Raw genomic sequence first — 5,967 nt, forward strand, 5'->3', positions numbered from 1 at the left:
GACTCATCTAATTTATATGGTTCAATAAATTGAATTAAATTCAATAAATTTATTTTATAACTTTTAAATTATAGGCCCGTATAATTTATAAAAACAAAAAAGAAATAGTCTAACCCGTAAACAATATTCTTATTATAATTCTAAAACATATAAATATTTTATATTATGTAGAAAATAGAAAATCAATATATTCTTCACATTACTCGTTTTTTTCTTTATTTTAGTAAATTATTGTTTTTTAAAAATGTAAATATGTATGATTTGTTTATTCTATAACTATTATCATGGATAAAAAACTTTTAAAATAACATTTATGTCTTGATAAAAACTTAAATTAATTTTGAAGTTTTTTATTGGCATTTAAGATAATCTACTATTTTTTATCTTGATATATTACCGTAAATATATAGTATCTTATTACTATAAAAGAAACTAAATTTATTGCAAATAAATGAAAACATTCCAACTAAAAAATTGTAAACATTCCAAATGAATTTGTTTAATTCATTTTTATTTTCAATACATTTCAATATACTTTAAAACATTTCAATATAAATTTTTTTGCCATTCAAGTTTTAACACAACACACATCTTGCAGTTCCAATATGGAATCCAAAGTCTCCTTATTTGATGTTATCAAATCTGCATTTGAAACTCTAATTGTCACGTCTGATTCACGTCTGATTCACAGAATGAAGCTGCTAATAATTCCTGTAGACAATTTAATGTTGCTTGCTCTAAAAAATCTTTCACTGCAAAAACCTTAATGTTTCTTGCTCTAAACGATCTTTCACTGCAAAAACCAAAACCAATGAAGTCTTGTAGACAATTTAATGTTGCTTGCTCTGAAAGATCTTTCACTGCAAAAACCATGTCATGCAAGATTTTTATTTGCTACCAAGACAAAATTCAAAACTAAATTATAAAAATAATTTGTAGTAATATTATTAAAATGGATTAACTTACTTGAAGTGATGAACTGCAGAGAAAGTATTGTTGCTTCGTATGAGTTCCCAACTTCTATGCCATCATCAGGACAAAATCGAGAAAATCTACCACACAATTATTTTATTATGAATCCGCTTCACATAAATTTATGTTTAATTCTTCTCTGCAGTTAGAAATGATAATCAGTGTTGAAGTTCAAAACAATTTGAACTCAAATCAACACACAATTTGTGTAAGAGAAAAAACATAGAACAAAAAGAGATAGAACAGGGCATCACTTCACTAAGTTTGAAACACAAAGTTTGAAAAACTTGTATGTATCATCAATGTATTCAGTTGCAACCAATTCATTATCCTTGACAATAACTTCATATTTGACAACCTCAAGTAATAATATCTACAACATCATTCAAATTCCAACAAAAGTCCAACAAAACATATTAACATATACACCTTTTAAAAAAAATACCTTCAAAATTTTCAAAAACTAACAAAATAAAATAAACAACTAATTGAAAAGTAAACGAAAATTGTTTTGAGAAAAACTACCTTCTCACACTCACTGGATCCTTCAACTATCTTCCAACATGCAAAATCAAATCAAACCAAATTCAACCATACTCACATTCAGTTCAATTTATTCAAAACCATGTCGAGTAAAAACATGGCATACACATTACTTTAAACCATTCAAAGCAAACTTCAGCCCTGCATCGCTGCCTGTAATTGAATCTACACCGAAAAAACGTAGATAGTACAAGTCGAGCTTATGAGTCCAAATACACATTCAAACTGGACCTGCACCAGTAAAAAAACTAAATCCGTATCAGCTTGAAAAACCTAAATGAAGAGTACTTTGTGGAGAAAATATATGAAAGCAAAAATGCAAAGCCAAATCATGTCATCTCAACTCTTCGATTCCTTGGTGAATGAGGTCTGGTAATCTTCAATCCCTAACTAACAGAAGTTACAACTCAAAAAGAAGAATGAAAGAGTTATGAGTTTACGTCAACATCAAGATATTCGAGAACAATAGCTAAGTAAACAGGAGCATTGATACCAACATATTGAGCATATCCACCTTTCTTAAAGTAACGACCAATATTTCCGACGGGAAATTGAAGTTCGGATCTGACGGATCTGGTCATAGCTTTCTTCGTTGGTCCTCCTCCTTTCCTTCCCCTCAGACACGCTTTCTCAAACTTCATACTTTTCCTTCTTCATCTTCCTGTTCTCACAAATAGATTCTGTCATTTTATTGAAAACAAATGAGTCAAAGAAAATACTTGAGAAAGCAACATAAAACAAAAATTAAAACCATTATTATTCAGATCTGAAAAATTAAACCAACAACAGTGATTCCAATCATTAAATAAAATGGGAATTTGAGACCCTTCTTTTCAAGCATATCATTTCTTCTATGGAGGAAACAGTCTGAACAAACAAAATCTGTGGAAAAAGGAAAATGATGGAGGAAAACGAAATCCGGAGGGATGAAGAGAGTGAATGAGGGAAAACATAAAGAGGGAGAAGAAAACGAGAGACGTGAGAGAGAAAGAAAAATTGTTATTAGTGACACTGCATTTGTAATTGTTTGGAATAAATAAAGTTGGGATAATGATAGCAATAACTTAGGTAATGACAAAAAATTTGAAAAACGTGTGGGAAGTTGTGTACATGTCTTTGAAAACTGTGTGGAACAATTTTTCACGCTAATATTTATTGGTCTGCAGAGTAATGAGTGTTTTTTTGCCCCAAAACCTTGATTATTTTGTGGGATAATGGATGTAATTAAAATAAATTAAAAAGGTATTAAAAAAGCAACAAAAAATATTATCTTGACATGTCAGTAAATTTTGAATTACAATCAACCATGTTTCAGTATTTAACAAAAAGACTAAGTTGCCCTTAATTATTAGATTAGTTTAAGTTAAACCCAGTTTGGGTAAACTTGGTAATTTCAGGTACTTTAACTTTTATATATTGTTAATAGATGTGAAGTAAATTTAGACTAAAAAAAAGAGATAGATTTAAATTATTTTAAACATATCATTTTTTTTTACAGAAGCATATCATTTTTAAAAAGAGAGGAAATCTGGTATACTAAAAAAAAGGGAAGTCTAATAATTATTTACCAAATAAAGAAAATAATATATTTTTAATAAATATTAATAAGAATCAATTGATTTTTAAAAATATTTCATATAAATATAAGATTGTAATATTTTTTTAATAAATGTGATTTAATACATAAACAATTATATGCATTTTTTGTATGAAATAATTATATGTATTTTTTTGTAGGAAATAATTTTAATTTCATACCCTCATTAGTACAACTTCTTATATTTTTAATTAAATAACAACTAAATAATACATCATTTTAAAACAAAGAAAACACTATTCTAAATAATATTCTATTCACTTATATATATATATATATATATATATATATATATATATATATATATATATATATATATATATTAAAAAATATATAAAATACTCACATTTTAGTAATGTTTTATTACTAACATAATTAATTTTAAATAAAATTCTGATAGCCATTGATGTAACTACGATGAGAGTTGGGTAGCAGCTCAATCATGAGCAAAGAGAATCTCTCATGGCCCCCATCACTGAAGAGGAGTTATACCTTAGCCTCAAAGGTATTAGTGAGATATCTTCCCCTGGAATTAATGGTTTCAGCTCCAAATTCTTTAAGTTAACATGGAACATCATCAAAATGGATGTCATGTCTGCAGCCAGATATTTTTTTGAATAAGAGAAGCTCTACAAAGCTATGAACTGTACCATAGTGACATTGATCCCTAAAACTAGCTCCGCTGAGATGGTTAAGGAATTAGACCCATCTCATGTTGCACAATCATATTCAAGACTTTCTCTAGGATCCTCACTAATAGATTGTGCAAAATCTTGAACAACTTCATACATGAAAGCCAAGTTGCCTTCATTCTTGGGCAACACATACATGATCATATTCTTTTAGCATACGAGTTGATAAAAAGGTATGGCACTAAAGGTGGAGTCCCTAGAAGCATGTTGCAAATGGACCTACAGAAAGCCTATGACACTGTCAACTGGAATGCCTTGGAGAAAGTCCTCATGGAGTTGAATTTTCCTCACAAGTATATCAGATGGGTCATGCTTACAGCTAGAACAATATCTTATAGATACATGGTCAATGGTGAATCTACTCAACTTTTAGTAGCCAAAAGAGGATTGAGGCAGGGAGACCCTCTCACTCCTTTCCTCTTTGTGATCATAATGGAGTACCTACAAAGAGTCCTCAATAAACTTAAAGAACAACCTAACTTCAACTTTAACTCAAGATGTGACAAGCTCAGTATTATCAACCTTTGCTTTGCAGATGACCTGCTGTTATTTTCCAAAGGTGATAGTACATATGTCTAACTCTTAATGCAAGCTTTTAATAGATTCTCTAATTCCACTGGCTTGAAAGTCAATCCCCTCGAGTGCAAGGTATACTTTGGTAATGTTGACCAACAACCAAAAGTGAAATAGAAGAGATCACTGCATTTTAAAAAGGCTCATCCCCTTCCTTTATCTTGGAATCCCTCTATCTAGTAGGAAACTATCTATAGGACCCTATCTCCTATTGGTGGATAAACGTGTCTTAAGAATTCACCAGTGGAGTGCTCGCCTGCTCAGCTTTGCAGGGAGGAAGCAACTCGTCAATAGTGTTTTATTTTCCATAATAGGGTATTGGATGCAATGCATCCCTCTACCCAAAATTGTGCTGAGGAAGATATTGTGTTGAGGAAGATTAAGAGCATTTGTAGAACCTACCTTTAGATTGGCTGTGAGAATATCTCGAGGAAATCTCCTATCAACTAGCAACAGATTTGTGCACCAATGAGGAAATGAGGCCTTAATGTTATAGCTATTGAAGAGTGGAACCAGGCCTGTATCATAAACTCCTATGGAACATCTGCAGGAAACATGACAACTTATGGATCAAGTGGATTCATGCTTACTATGTGAAGGGGCTAAACATCATGACTATGGATCCTAAATCTAATAGCTCATGGATAATGAAAAATATTCTCAACTGTAGAGATGAACTGAACTTAATTCAAGACTGGAATCGTATGTTGATGACAAGTAAGTACAATACTTGAGAGGTCTAAAAACAACTTAGAAGCAACTGTAATCAAGATGTGCCATGGCCTCACTTAATCAGTGGGAACATTGCTAGGCCCAGAGCTACCTTTGCATTATGGATGATATGTCACAAACGCCTTCCTACGAAAGATAGGTTGTGTCGTTTTGGTCTTATGAATGAGGATGATTATAAGTGGCGACTTGCTCTAAAAATATGATTTGCGGGGGTTTTAAACCTCCTCAACTTACAAAAAAAAGGGAAGTCGCCAATGCAAGTGGTGACAATGTATAAAAATAGTGAAAAAATGGTCATTTATGTAATTAGGTTGAGAGTTTGGTTATATGCGTAATTTTGTTGAAAAACTTAGTTATTTACAAAAAAAAATTCGAGAACCGTTGCCTAATATTGTAGATAACTATTTTATTTACTTTTGGCCACGATTTTTCCTTGTTACCTAGACCTTTTTTTTTATAAAAAATTCGGGTTAGTTAAAAATTTTGCACTATCATCATTTCTAAATGATTTTAGATCTTTTTCCTAACAACCCTTTTCAAGTTTCCATCATATTTTGACTTCATTAAGATTCAATGTAGTGTCTATAACGCCCTAAACTACTTTCAAGATTACTGACTGGCCCCACAAACCAACACGAGTCTTTTCATGGTGTTTTTTCCTCACTCACATGGAATACATCATTTTAAAATAAAGAAAACATGATTCTTAATTATATTCTATTCACTTACTCATATATATATATATATATATATATATATATATATATATATATATATATATATATATATATATATATATATATATATATTTAATATTTTTAGTAACCGACTTTATTATTTTTGTTCCATTTTGAATTA

At 30.4% G+C, this 5,967-nt stretch overlaps 1 long non-coding RNA gene across 2 annotated transcripts; it reads right to left on the minus strand.

The window, feature by feature from the left end:
* Positions 1-567: 567 nt before the first annotated feature.
* On the minus strand, positions 568-2,512 carry LOC131611433 (uncharacterized). 2 transcript variants are annotated; one of them, XR_009286899.1, is made up of 4 exons: positions 2,030-2,512; positions 1,498-1,746; positions 967-1,111; positions 568-860 (listed from the first exon to the last, which is right to left on the minus strand). It is a non-coding gene; the product is annotated as an uncharacterized LOC131611433 (long non-coding RNA). The 2 variants fall into 2 exon arrangements; XR_009286898.1 differs by having other exon boundaries at positions 1,498-2,512.
* Between the last annotated feature and the right edge of the window lie 3,455 nt (positions 2,513-5,967).

This window comes from Vicia villosa, linkage group LG6, assembly GCF_029867415.1.
Source record: "Vicia villosa cultivar HV-30 ecotype Madison, WI linkage group LG6, Vvil1.0, whole genome shotgun sequence".
Lineage (NCBI taxonomy): Eukaryota > Viridiplantae > Streptophyta > Magnoliopsida > Fabales > Fabaceae > Vicia > Vicia villosa.